Here is a 15,160-nt window from a genome sequence, read left to right on the forward strand (position 1 = left end):
AAAATGAGAATTTTACTTGCACTTCCTGTGTGTCTAAGGAAGATGTGGTCTTAAAGGTTATGAGTCACAATTATCCTGCATTTTGGTGTTTGGTTGAAAACTGTATAGCCTTAACTCTCCTTTTTTTTTTTACTTTAAAAAAACCTTTAGGATTTGTGTTTATTGAATCATGGATAATATTCAAGGCAGACTACAGTTTTCATTTTAAAAATGTCATAAGCAGGAAGGTTTTCCTCACTTAGGAATGGGAGATCTAGTAATTTCTGAGCTCACTTAAATTCTATGAAATTATTTATTTTGCCTCATTCTCATTTTCACTTTTGATGTGCGTTTTTCCCCTGGAAAAGTGAGCATTTCTGTGTATTTTTTTCCATGTGTCAAATAATTGAAACATCAGCATAATATGTACAGGCTAATTAAAAGCTTGGCTAAACAACACTGATTTCCACCAGATGGGGGCAGAGATGAATAACGATGTGACCATAAGTAAGGTATCTGGGTCAGGGATCAGGACTTAGTCAAACATGGAAGCCCTTCATTTTACAAAACTAAAGAATGTATTACTAACAACTTAACCATTAACACTCTGTGAGTCCCTGAGTTATCTCAACTCCTAAATAGCTGTTCAACCATTCCTGCAGGGCCCTGTGCAATGCCTGGGTAAACTTTTTGATGTCACTCCTGAAATGCTGTTCACCATGGCAGGTTGCCCAGTTTCTTTCTCCTACAGACATTCTGTCCTTTCTTTCTTAACTTCTCTAAATCCCTCCCACACCTTCCTCCTTTCCTTTTTCCTTCATCCTCTTTTTCTCCTTCTCTCTCCCCTGCTCCTCTCCTAACTGCTTCCAACAGCCACTCCCTCCTTTTCTCCTCCTTCCATTCCCATGATAACCCAGACCACATTCTTCACCCCCAGTTTCCTTAAGTCTGTCCCTGGACTTAAGAAATTAACCTCAACATCAGTACTATGGAACCTAATTCATTCAAAACAAATTACAACAATAATCGTAATTTGGGTGTGGTGAGGCAATTGCGGGGGAGGGGAGAGAGATGGGTGGAGGCTCACTATACACTGCCTCCGTTTGGCACCACAGATGTAGGGGAGAGGTCTGGAGACCTTATTAAGGAGCACCCCCCACTCCCCAGCCCTCTCTTCATCTTTTGCAGCTCCCTCCCTCCCTGTAGACAATGTAGGTTTGCCAGCTGCCCCTAGGGGCGCCAAGTAGGAATTTTTTGCTCTCAATCATTTCTTTTGGGAGGTTTTTTTGGGGGGGGGCTACTTCACACTGTAAGATAGCAGGGGAATATTAACTAGGCTAATTGGTTGAATTTGGTCACATTTTGACTTGGGGTGGGCGTGCAGGCATCAGGAACAAGGATAAGGTTGGTGAACATCCTTAGGCACCATTGTGGTGTTTGGTAACACCTAAGGCCCTCAGCTGGGAGTCCTGCGGCGCCAGAGGATGGGGTAAGAGTTACCTCTTAGGACAACCTTACTCACTCAGAGTTTTGCAACCTGAGGAAGAGTGACATCGGAAGGCCTACTTACCCCAAAAGGGGAATTCTGATGGGTGGCAATAGACACACATCACCGGTCGGGATATGAATGGATCGCCTGATCCCAATTATGGCCAAGAGGTTGGCCAAGATAGGATGCCTGCCTAGGCCTCCATCTTCCTTTGCAGGTATTCATAAATAAATGTGGCCCTATTTTAAATCCAACTTCTTGTCTCATCTTGTTATGTCACCTTCCATCTGCAATAATATTCTTCTATCCACCTCTGTGGAGGCATCACCTTATTATGTCATCAAGAAACCTGCTGTTCGTGTGGTATTTGCATTGAACCTAAAACAAAATCCCTCTTCCAAGGTGGGGCCGCAAAAGGCCTTGACAACTACACTGACTGACTTTGTACCACACTATACTGGATCACCAAGAAGGAAGGGCTTCTCCTTCAGATCTTAGGGTATGGGGAGAATGGTATGGGAGGAAACATTCCTTTAGGGGCCCTAAAGCCATTCAAGTTTGAGCATTGAAGGTAACAACCAACACTCTGACTTGTGTCTATGTCCCTAAATCAACCATCTTGCTTTGGAAAGCTGAAGTTGCCTCACAAATGTAAGTTGATATACATCAGAGTCGGTTCAGGTGTTAGTTTTTTTCAAAGTGAACAACATCTTATTGATTTCTCTTTTTATTTCTGTAAACAAGCTCTGCCTCACACTCCAAATTAGCTTTGATTTACAGAGACCTGCAGGAAAGTAACAGCAATGCCCATGGCAGTAAGCTGGTTGACAAGACATTCTGACCTCTTTATTTATTACAAAAACACACATCTGGAGTACGGGTTTTCAAAGTTGTAGGTACAAGTGGAGTGTGTCTTGCTAGAAGAGCCCAGAAACTCATGGACTGAGTTCACTTCTCACTGATTCTTGCCTTTAGCATCAGAAACATTTCTGGTTTTTTTATTAATATTGGACAGCATCCTTACGTTTATTATTATTATTATTATTATTATTATTATTATTATTATTAACTATTAATCCCATAACAGCCTTTTTAATTGCAGTAGATTCTGAATGAGCATGGCAAACCCAGTTGCTACTGATAATTTAACTGTTCACTCAAGGGCATATTTGAATCCAAACAACATGAAAATGTTGTTATAATTACTCAGAATAAATATTTGTTCTTTTCTCTCCCACTGTATACTATAGATCTCTGTGTTTAGTTTTTAGATAGTTATATCTGAAGATTACATGCACATTTTAGTTTATATAAAATAATAATAATAATAATAATAATAATAATAATAATAATAATAATAATAATAGTACAGCACAGATAGTGTTTCACAAATGTATGAGGGCACTCATATTTATCAGTAAAACACCACATGGGAATATTTGGGATGCAATCATACATTCAGTCACATTAAGACTGTTTTCTTTTTTTGCAGTACCCCCCATGGGCACAGTGCTCCTGGCTGAGTGTGGGTTGTTTTGAACTGTGGGTTGTTTGTTGAACTGTGGGTTATCATGTTGTCTGAACACAGCTAGGGTGGCTTGTTAACCATGCAATGTTGCTTATTTTCTCAAACAAGCCATTTTAAGCACCAATGGTCTGTTGTTGGGATGTTCAGGATGGTTAACAAGCCACATTGCATGGTTAACAAGCCACTCTGGCTGTGTTCAGACAACACAATAACCCACCCTGCAAAAACTGAGTATGGGTTAGCATCTAGTGCCAACAGCTCCTGTGTGTGTCTGTGGCCTTATCTAGATGGGGCTTTATCCCGGGGTGAATGTGGTGGGCACGATGACACTCCTCCTGAGGTCATCATGCCTCATGTGTAAACGGAAGAGGGATCTCATGTTAAACACAACATGAGATCTTCCCTCCTCCGTCGTGTGATAAAAGGTAGGTCTAGCTAAGGCCTGTGTGTGTGTGTGTGTGTGTGAGAGAGAGAGAGAGAGAGAGAGAGAGAGAGAGGTAGCTTTCCTCCAAACGAACCTCACAACAAGACCCTTCAAGTTCATCCTTCCTTCCCCAATGCAGAGAGTCATAGAGAAGGAGAGGCTGCACGTATTCTCCGAGATGCATCACTGCCACTCCAGGCTTTCAATAATGCATTGCAACTGGTGCTTCAGGCTATGGTGCTTCCAATATATTTGAACAGTCAGCCTTTGCCATCTCTGTGGGGAACGCTGAATTATGGATGGGAACAAACTACACTTTCTGATGGCAACATGTTGGCACCTAGATAGGCCCCCTCCTTCAAATCTTTGTTCTTTTCAGAAAAGGAACATTTGTAAAGGGGGGGCAGGGGTGCCATATTGTATTGGTGACAAAGATTCCAATATCGGGATTCTTTGAATCTGTTCCAATGGACTTGATCCTTGGCCTACTACTATGAATGCTCTGCACTCTTTAGTTTCCCATTGGGAGCTTTTCTTTGTCCTCAGGGCTACAGCAACATCTCAATGTTGCTGATGCTCATATCTCTTTTCCCCCACTCCTGTCCTTTCAGTTGTCTCTCCCCCAGGGCCAGCATAAAAATGAGTCACCTCTGGATCCCACCATCAGGGAAGAAAGTACATGATAAGAAAGATAGAAAGATGGATAGATAGATGAAAGAAAGAAAGAAAGAAAGAAAGAAAGAAAGAGGTGCTATTCTCCACTGCTAATTGTGGGCCCCACACCACCATTAGTAGTTGGAGAATTTCTTCTCCCCCTGGAGAAATTCAGTGAAATGTTCCCCACAGCTTATCTGTGCACAAAGAAGGTGGGGGATTTCTAGAGACCGTTTGCACAATATGCTAGTTCAAGAGGGGATCTTGATCTACTGGTACTTCAGGCATGTCCTGGCACTAGCCTTCACGTGGTCTGGAGATTGCATGAAAATGGCTTCAGCTTTTCTCAAAATTTGTTATACATTTTATTCATTTTTTATCCACCCCCTTCATCAAGTTTCCAGCAGATCAATGCCCAGCAGTTATTTTTTTGCCAGGAGGAAGATTTCAATTCCTCAGCACACTTCACTACCACAGGGGCATCCCAAGGAGTAGTCTTCTTACAGCATTCCTTACCCAAAAGGACCCCTTTGACCCAAGCCTGGCTGTCACCTCACCGACTGTCATCCCATGGTTCTCCAGAGCACCACTACTGATGGACCAGGTGGGATACTTAGAGCTGGTGTTGGAGTGCCCATCTGGCCAACAGAAGACCCTTTTATTCAGGGTCTCCTCAGGAGGATGAACATCCAGCTATAGCCAATAAAGTATCACACTGAGCTGCAACTGGTGAATCAGGGTCAGTAAGCCCTCAGTCTTGCTACCTTTTGCTGGACATGCTTCCAAGAAGTTTTGGGATCTGTACATATCTCCCCATTTTTATGAACCCTGTATTTAGGTCAGCTGAGGAAAAAAAAGATTTATTGGCCCAAGGTCACTCTGAGCATGGCTGGATAGGGATTTGAATCAATGTCTACCCACTACCCAGAGTGGGTTTCAGGGATTGGAAGTTGAGTGAGAATGTTGGTCTAGATCTACACTAGTGCTTTTTATCAGTATTGACATGAACTGATAATTGTTGGAACACATTATGCATTCCATTTTCTGCTTTTCTAACATGATTCCCCACTTGTTTTCTCTGCATTATCCAAAATACCGCAACAGATGTCATTGTGTGCACTACAAGGTATAAATGTGAAAGAGGGTCATAGCATCACCATAATGGGATCATATCTACATGGTGCGTAGATCTGGCCTTGGTCTGAGGGCACACAGTGCTGAAGCTAAGCAGTTTTGGTTCTAACCAGTGCCTGTTTGGGAGACTGTCTGAGGACTCCATTCATGGTGCCATGAACTTCATGATGGAAGGAGGACAGGATTTAAAATGCACTAAATAAATAAAATATACTTGAGGGCTCTGTAGATCTTTCTTTCCAGTTATTGCACTGTAAAGCATAAAAAATAAACTAAGGAAGAAGCAGCAGCAGAAGAAGAGGAGGAGGAGGAGGAAGAGGAGGAGGAACAGGAACATCTAAATGAGCTTTGCATGTTGTTGTTTGGGGGGGAATCTGATGACAGCTCTCTCACACACACCTGGGCCATTACTAAAGTTTTGCTCACATGATTTCTCTCAATATTTTATGCACACCTGTGAAATGTCTCATCTACATCTGGATTATCATAATCAATTCTGAAAATCTCAACTCCCCCCCCTCCCCGCTGGCTCTATTTCATCCTGGCTGCACTTTTCATTGCAGAATTTACATAATACGTAGATGTATAGTGCCTCTTGGACATTGTCACGTGCTCAGTAGTGAACAAAGCCCCCATATGTCAGCCTCATCCCATTCATAGTTTTCTTTCCATACACAAAAAGTGCCTGGGGCAAATCAAAACCATGAAATCATTTGGTTTGGATATATTTTCTGCCCCCACTCAATGGCACATGTTGGGGGTAAAAATATTTCCTACAAAAACTGATCCAGGGCAGCAGATTTAGATTCCCATTCTATGAGTTGTGTTTCAAATTGATGGAAGGTTCTGAGAATCCTCCATCTATCCTATGCCCTGCCTTCAAGAAGCAGTCAGGATGGGAGAAATGATGGCGACAATTTTATAACGTGTTTCTCCTGCAAACAAATGAGCTAGACTGGTGCCTAAGCCTGTCTAGTTCACTTATCATTGGTGGGTGAGAAAAGTGAAGGCTGAAGGATCTAGTGGATCCTGGCCTCTCCTCTACCCTGCCCTCCCTGCTCCTTGGAACACCCCATTCTTGACCTTTCTGAAGTCACCTGAGTTTGGTGTTGTAATTTTGGAACATCATCCACCATGGTGGCTGTAAGTGGGACAGAAAATGCTCCAATTGAGAATTCCCACTCCCATCATTTTAGGAGTGTCTGCAGTTTTGGGAGGGAGAACCAACTATATCCTTTGGTGCCTGGGACCACAGCGTTGCTCTTCCAGCACCCATATGGACTTCATAAAACCACAGAAACATAGAATAGAAGAGTTGGAAGGAGCCTACAAGGCCATCGAATTTAAGCCCTTGCTCAATGCAAGAATCCACCTTAAAGCATCTCTGACAGGTGGTTGTCCAGCTGCCTCTTGAAGGCCTCTAGTGTGGGAGAGCCCACAACCTCCCTAGGTATCTGGTTCCATTGTCATACTGCTCTAAGTCAGGAAGTTTTTTCCAGATGTCCAGCGGAATCTGGCTTCCTGTAATTTGAGCCCATTATTCTGTGTCCTGCACTCTGGGATGATCAAGAAGAGATCCTGGTCCTCCTCTGTGTGACAACCTTTCATGTATTTGAAGAGTGCTATCATGTCTCCCCTCAATTTTCTCCTCTCCAGGCTAAACTTTTCTTTCTGGAAACAAAAACAAACAAAAGAGTTAAGGGGTGTGTATGTGTGTGTGTGTACTTTGGCTATTTCGGTGTTTTTTTGTCCAAGCCAATGGAAATAATTGGGGTCAAAAAATGAGACCCACAAAGAAAGTAAACAGAATCAAGTTAATTTCCTATGTAACCCCCCATGCTTGGGTTCCTTTTGGAAGATTCTCCTACCTCACAGTACATTTAAATGTAGTTTGGTGTAGTAAAATACACCCCAAACCATTTATGTCAGTTTCTTTGGTTTTGTTCTGAGCTGGTTAAGATCAAGACATTGTGATTAATAATTTGTTTCTCTTTTTTGGATTTACCTGGATTCTGCCTTGGTCTGACCTAGTTTTCTGATTTGTTCCTTAACCAGCAGCAGTGATACACATTATTTGCATTCATGCTTTGGCTGTGTGACTAATTGGGGAAATTTGTAATCTTGCTGTTTCATATTGGCATTACATTGTATTTCTCCTTATTAAAATACCCTGGCTCTTTTAATCTATGGCTTACAGATACTTACGTCTTTTTGCTTTCATACTAATATTATCGTATTAAGGCTTCTTGGATATATTTTTTTATGTTGTCTGGAATGGGTCACTTCAGTGCAGTTTACGTTAAATTTAGCAGAAAATGTATATCTATATCCCAATTTTTTTCTATTGTGATGATCTCTATTTCCATTTAGGAGTGGGTGAATCTGTGCATTTCTGGTCCATCCCATTTTCTGAATTATGTTGTATCTTTCCCATAATTCCATTTGGATCCTCCATTCATCTGCAGTTGTGTGTTTTTTAAAAAATCCTCTCAACTTGTGTATTTGAATTTATACTTCAATATTTTTAAGCTGTCAAGAACTGTGTCACAACAAGTGCAGAAGTACAACATCTGGTGTATGACTGAGTTCTGGTCTAGACATTTGTCTAAGAGGTGCAGGTCAGGTTACTGTCTATAAGAATTTCCAAATGTTAAATATCTCAAACATTTCTAATGGCATTCCAGTCCATGGGCACAAGCTACTGGGATATTCTTCTACAAAATTCCCATTGCAGCCATGTGAAAACATTTTATTCTGTTTGATTTCTGGGGAAGGAGTGATAAGCATCAAATTCCAAATACCAGGCATTAATTAGGCTAAAAAGTGTTGTATATGTACTAATAAATACTGAGTCATGTTTTCTGTACTGCAAACCAAAGACTTTTTTCCAGAACAGTGCAATCCTGTACATGTCTACTCAGAAGTAATGCCCATTGAGTTTAATGGAGCTTATTCCTATGTGAGTGTGTATAGTATTGCAGCATAAAGTGAATACTTTCAAGTTGTATTCCCCTGAGACATTAAGTTGTCAGAGTGCATAATTTTGAATTTTACAAAATGAATATTATACTCCCACCTCCGCCCCCAGAATGAAATATTTAGATTTTTTTAAAAAAAGAATTAGTTTATAACAGATGCTCTGAGTGTTTGGACACATTTCAGAAGTCATCAAAACTCTATGTGTGTTTTCCACAAATTCTGAAGTTTTGGCATTCCATAATGCCAAGCATATGTCTATAAAATTACTCTAAGGCAAATAATATGATTGAGATTTATTTTTTAGAGAATAGGGATGTTGAGAAACATCTTAATTGCAATCTAAAAGTTACATTTCTTCTCAATTATTGTTGTAGCTCTTAATGTAGATAGATATCATTTTTAAAAAATAATAATAATAACCCTCTTTTATTGTAATACTTGTCAAACAGCAAACCACAATGTCAAACATCTTGACCCTGTTCAGATGACGCAATAATCCATGGAGGTTAAGCATTTTGAGCTAAACATCAGGACTTAGTGTGTTGTGTGAACCATGACTTAGCATGTCTTGTGAAACGTTCCTAACCACAGTGGCTACATAACAATGGTCTTAAACATGCTCACTAAACATTTTCTGCAAAAGGCTTAGCAGCCCTTTGACAGGCAGGGTGTGAAAATAAAGATTTTGCTAGTATTTATGTATTGGCCTCAAAGTATCTGACAACTTATAGAGTGGCAAGGAATCCTTAATTTACTAGCACAGTGAAAGCTGGAATTCTTTCTTTCTTTCTTATATTTTAACTGATCATGAATTTTCCTCACACCCAGAACTGTTCTGATGCTACCATAAGTCAATACCTTTGGGGTTTGAAGTTTGAATGACATTATCTACTCTGACTTAGTTCAGGAATCTCCCATAAGCCATTTCTGGATGGCAGCATGTGTCACAAATGGCACGGAAGCTCACAGAATTTGGCATATCATTTTCTCTTTGGTTGCTATAACTATCTGGAAAATCTTCTCTCTTTTTGCCCAGTGACTTCAATTTCCTCTGCTCGACAGACCTTATCTTATCAACAGCTTAAACCATGTTTACAAATAATGGTGGTGGGGCTGTGCTTTTGATGACAAATTATTCCATAAGCTGTTGATCTTTATTAAAGATTTCCTGCATTTTACAATGTGCAATGGTAATTATACAACGGGTCTGACAGCATTGTGTAGAACATCCTTTTATTTTGTGCATGATAGCACAAGGGTTCTTTTTTTTGGGGGGGGGTGTTACCCTTCAACAAATCAAATAAGATGCTGTATTCACTTGTTAAATTATTGATCTCAATTATTCACCCATTTCAATTGAAACACCAAGATCCCTATACCAAAGTCTCCTGTACTACCTAGATGTTTAGTGGAGGGGATGCTGAAACGCTAAAGAATACTCACATGTGTAGAGGAGAGCTGGAGAGAACACTCAGGAGTACAGGAGGAAACTTGCTAACCATATAAAGTAGGGGTGTGCACAGACCCCCCGATCCTCTTCGCGCCTGATCCACAAATTGCAGATTGGGCCCGCTCCGCCCCGCCTCAATCCGCCTGGGGGCCACTCCGCTCCGCTGCGGAGCTCCGGCTCTGAATCGGAGCTCCGCAGTGGCGAGGAGTGGCGTCAGGTAAGGCCCCCCTCCCTCCTCCCCCTTACCTGTGTCCGTTGAGGCCCATCCCAGCTTCACTAGACCCCGGCTCAACCAGGAACTGTAGCCTACACTTCCTGGTTGAGCCGCGGGCTCTAGTGAAGCTGGGACGGGCTGCGACAGACACAGGTAAGACCCCCCTGCCCCTTGCTCCCTTACCTGGCTCTGCCGTCATCACCACACGGGCGGTGGCGGCAGCAGGGCCAGGTAAACCCCCCTCCTTCCTCTCCCTTACCTGCGTCCCTCTGCGGTCCTGCGGCTGCTTCAATTGAGGCTCAATTGAAGCAGCCACGGGACCACGGACGGACGCAGGTAAGGGAGAGGAGGGAAGAGGGGGTTACCTGGCCCTGCCGCATGGGTGGTAGCAACAGCGGCAGGGCCAAATAAACCCCACTTACCTTTTTTGCAGAGCTCCGGATCGAGGCGAAGGATCCGCCTTCACCTCGATCCGCTCTGCGGCTCCCCCAGTCCTCTTTGCCTCTGCCTTAAGGGGAGGCGAAGCCCCCCGATCCGCTCCTGCTTCTCCAGTCCGAGGAGAAGCAGAGCACATCCCTAATATAAAGTGTTGGAAGGCTTTCTATTTAGAATTACAGCTTGAAATAGTAGGCACACTTAGCTGAGAACTTCAATGGGATTTGCCGCTCAGTTGGGATGGGGAGAATTTTGCTTGGCCCACATTTTCAAGTGAGTTGACCTCAGCCAGATCTACACCAAGCAGGATATGACACTTTGAAACTGGTTTGAAAACTCTCTATATGGAGTGTGTTCTGGGCCCCAACAGTTGTCACTGCTGTTATAAACTGTTTTAAAGCAGTAGTGTAAATCCTGCTCTAATTTGCACTTCTTGAACTAATATAGGGATTGGAACACAGTTATCCAGCAGATTACACATTTCACTGGAGTTTGCAGTACAGTTCTTGGCTCAAAAATTGTGTACAATAAATGCATATATGAGGGAAAGTTGCCTGCAAATTTGTGTATATCAGGGGAAATTGCTTTAAATGCATGCATTTGTAGGTACCATACATTAAAATAACTGAGAATGTTCACATATTTTCCTTTTATTCCATGTGACAACCTTTCAAGTATTTGAAGAGTGCTATCATCTCTCCCTTCAGTCTTCTCTTCTCCAGGCTAAACATGCCCAGTTCTTTCAGTACCTCCTCACAGGGCTTTGCTTCCAGACCCCTGATCATCCTGGTTGCCTTCCTCTGACCCCCCCCCCCAGCTTGTCTGCATCCTTCTTGAAGTGTGGTGCCCAGAATTGGATGCATGTGGCGTTTGTTTGTTTTTTAAAACTTACATAAAATAAATGTTTTGGTTTCTCTCACATTTAATTCTTTAAGTTTCAAGTTCTTTCCCCACCCCCAAAGATGGAGAATGTTGGACATCATGAATTTCAGTAAATTATTCTCAAATTTGAACTGAAATTAAATCCTCACTCATTCCATTCCAGAATGGGAAACTCCTCTGCCTGAAAAATTCCCTAGGGAATTTTTGCCCATCAGTGACTACATGGATAAATAATCTGAGCCAGTATAAGGCCATGGCTAGACCAGGCCTATATCCCAGGATTGTCCTGGGATCATCCTTGTGCATCCAAATGGCACACAGGGGATCCCAAGAGCAGGCAGGGATGACCCCTCCATTTGCCTGGGATAATCCTTAGGTCTAGCTAAGGCCTAAGTCAGATTTCAGGATCCTATAAACTGACCTTGTTAATCACTATACTTTGGCCCCATATTTTGCTTTGTTTGAATGTCTGCAGTTTAAAAAGCCCTGGAGTTGTTCTTTGAACAAACATATTTGAAATGTGTTAACATTCTGGGCTAGCTCTTGGTAGCAATGCACACATCCCATAAGTGAGTTTACATATAACTTTCCTGCTTTTGTGCAGTTCTTAAAGAAAATTGTTTGGGTCTTTTTGCCTTGTTTTTGTTTTTCATTTCATTTGTACACTGCGTTTAAATGCTTTTATTTCTTGACTTACAGCTGGATATTAATAAATCCAATACCAAACAGAGAATTTCCATACCACACCTTCTGTCTCTCTCAAGACACAAAGCTATTAAACTTTTAAACATCTTCAGAATTCACCTATATAGGAGGCCTGAATGTCATTAATATAATGGTATCAAGTCCATTAAAATGTGAGTGCTTACCAAAGTGATATCCCTTGGACTTTTTAAACTTTAATAGCTAGGTTTGATTTTTTTAAAAACACAAAAACAAAATTAGATTAATAGGGCAAAATAAAATGAATTACTTTTGTTCTACCTGAAGAAATGAACGTTGTGTGAATATTTCAGGTGCAGTCTGCACCTGAAATATTCACACAACATTCACCTGAAATATTCACACAACGTTCATTTCTTCAGGTAGAACAAAAGTAATTCATTTTATTTTGCCCTATTAATCTAATTTTGTTTTTGTGTTTTTAAAAAAACAAACCTAGCTATTAAAGTTTAAAAAGTCCAAGGGATATCACTTTGGTAAGCACTCACATTTTAATGGACTTGATACCATTATATTAATGACATTTTATTAATATATAGGATGTTTTTTCCCCTACTAGGTTTTACAAGGTGGCTTGATTTTGTTTACCAGATAATAGCATTAAATTCCTGCAGTCTGAGAGAAGAGTGAAGCATTTAAGGGGAAGGGGGTAATTCTAGACTAATCCACATTTTCTGGGGTAAGACTACAACAAGCCAATGTTTGTGTATACTAAGCATTGTGTGATTATTACACTGATCTGTTAATTATTAGAAGAGCATTAAAGGTTTTTAGGTGACATTGTTGACACCACAAGACTTGATTACTCTACCTATTACAGTGGCAAAAAGGGAATCGAATAGTGGAGTTTCATAATTAGTTAAGCCAACTTGGAATTAGCCATCTTGTTTTGCAACTACATTCTAATAGCATGAACTTGATTAGACAATAAGCAGAATCACTCAGGGCCCTACTGAAGTTTAATAGGCAACTAAACCATCTTGAGCCCTAGTAATGCAGGAGGGAACAGGTTGACTTTACAGTACAGCTATAATCGTTACGGTGCTACCAAATGTAGTGGGGATTTTTGCCACCGATATTGAGGAAGGACAAGTTGTAGTCTTATACATTTTCAACTTCAGCAGAGTGACACAAAAAGGCATCCCAGTTGAGTGCATGATCAGTTACGCCAGGGTTTGAGCTCTTATGACTGCATAGCCCCGTTCACATATTGCTCATGTGAATAAGGTATCTGTGGTGAAAGGGCTGGGTATCTCCTATGAGGTCCACCATTGATATGATCTCCATAACTTCTGAAGTAGAGTGTGTGGGGGTGGGGGCTGTACATGTCTGTGGGGGGGGGGGGGAGGCTGTACACCCTTGCAGCAGGAAGCCTCCTATACTTGTGATCGGTCCTTATACATTTTTGGAATACTGATTATACAGGTATCTAAATTGTGAGGGAGCCGCCTCCTTCACAATTTAGATCTATGTATAATCAGTATTCCAAAAATGTACAAGGACCTATCACAAGTATAGGAGGCTCCCTGCTGCAATACTTTGTTTTTTATTACATTTATCCCATCTTGTTATTCCTCCAAGGAACCCAAGGTGCCTTACACTCTCCTCCTTTCCATTTTACCCTCACAACAACCTTGTGAAGTAAAGTACGCTGAGAGTCAATGACTGGTTCAAAATCACCCATTAAGCTTCATGGCTCAACCATCAGGCTAGTCTGATGGCTATGTGCTACCTCTGATATCAGAGGCAGAAGGCCGATATACACCAGTGACTGCAATTCAGTGGTAGACAAGGCTGAAGTCAAAAAGAGGTGAAGCCAAAATACCATCACCACCCCCCTGTATATTTTAGCATAAAGCTTTTAGGCCATAGCTAGACCAGGCAAAATCCCAGGGCAATACCTGGGATTGTCCCTGTACATCCACATGATGCACAGGGGATCCCGTGATCAGGGAGGGATCATCCCTCCCTTGCCCCAGAATCTCACCCTCCCCTTTAGGCCTGGTTTTTTTTGTGGTCTCAGGCTCAGCCTGGAATGTGTGGCCGGGCATTGCAGTTTGTCCTGGATCGTCACGGTTACTCACGAGGAGCTGGGACCGGCACACAGGGTGCAGAGCTCCTCAGGAGCACTGCACCCATCAAGGGTGTGGTGGGGGAGTGGGGAAAATAAGTTTAAAAAAACCACACTTACCTTTTGCACACAAGTGCTCATGTGCATCTTCCCCTTAAAAACAAAAACAAAATGGCGGGTGCGACGCTTCTCCCTTTGAGGTTGTTGCACACCACGTGTAAACAGAGGTGGGATCTCACCATAAAAACATTGCGAGATCTTCACTCCTCCATCACGCAATAACAGGTAGGTCTAGGTGCCAGTAACTAACCCTTTGGAGGAGGCAGTTCAGTCTTTCAGACGCCCTGTTCAGACAACACGCTACGCCAAGGCGGTTAAGCATTTTCAGCCAATCATTATGGCTTAGTGTGTCATGTGAACCATGACTTAGCATGTCTGGTGAACCGAGCCTAACCATGGTGGCTACATAAACATAGTTTAAGCATGCTCACTAACCCTTTGCTGCAAAAAGGTTAGCAGCCTAACCATGGTTTAGTGTGTTGTCTGAACAGGGCCATTACGGAGGGGTAGGGGACTGCAGAGAAGCTGGGGAACCACATAATGATAGTTGAGGGAAAGAGGGTCAGACCACCTAGTGAACATCAGAGGGACAGATTGGGAGACCAGGAGAGAGAACTTTGTCCTCTGGACCTGAGATTCTGCATCCCTATCCTATAGGAACCTGCCAATTCTCTAAGTTCTGCTTCAGAGGCTCTGCTTCACATCTCATTAGTGGAGGATCTACAACGAACAAGGTCATATCCTGCAACTCCCTGCCTATGGAAGGCTTTTGTGTGTGTTGTTTTTTTGACACCCCAATGCCCAGTCAATATCTTCCCCACCCCTCTGGAAGCCCCTTGCCTTGCCAAGCAGATGAGTTGATCTGACCCACTATTTCATCATTCTCTCTCTGTTGTGGTCAGCTCCAATTTGCGTTGCTTTTTTCAATATGTTTTTGTGGATTGTTTAATATGATGAGAGCTGCCCTGAGCATTGGAAGGGCAGAAGATAGAACTTTTTAAAATAAATAAATAAATAAATAAATATTCTTAAAATGCATGCTGAACCCCAAATTGGAAAGGGGGAAAAGGTTTGTTGGTTGTGGCGTATCTGTTTAATGCATCGTGTGAAAGACGCTTCCCTGTTATGCAAACTTGAT

Source organism: Elgaria multicarinata, chromosome 15 (genome assembly GCF_023053635.1).
Source record: "Elgaria multicarinata webbii isolate HBS135686 ecotype San Diego chromosome 15, rElgMul1.1.pri, whole genome shotgun sequence".
NCBI classification, from domain to species: Eukaryota; Metazoa; Chordata; class Lepidosauria; order Squamata; family Anguidae; genus Elgaria; species Elgaria multicarinata.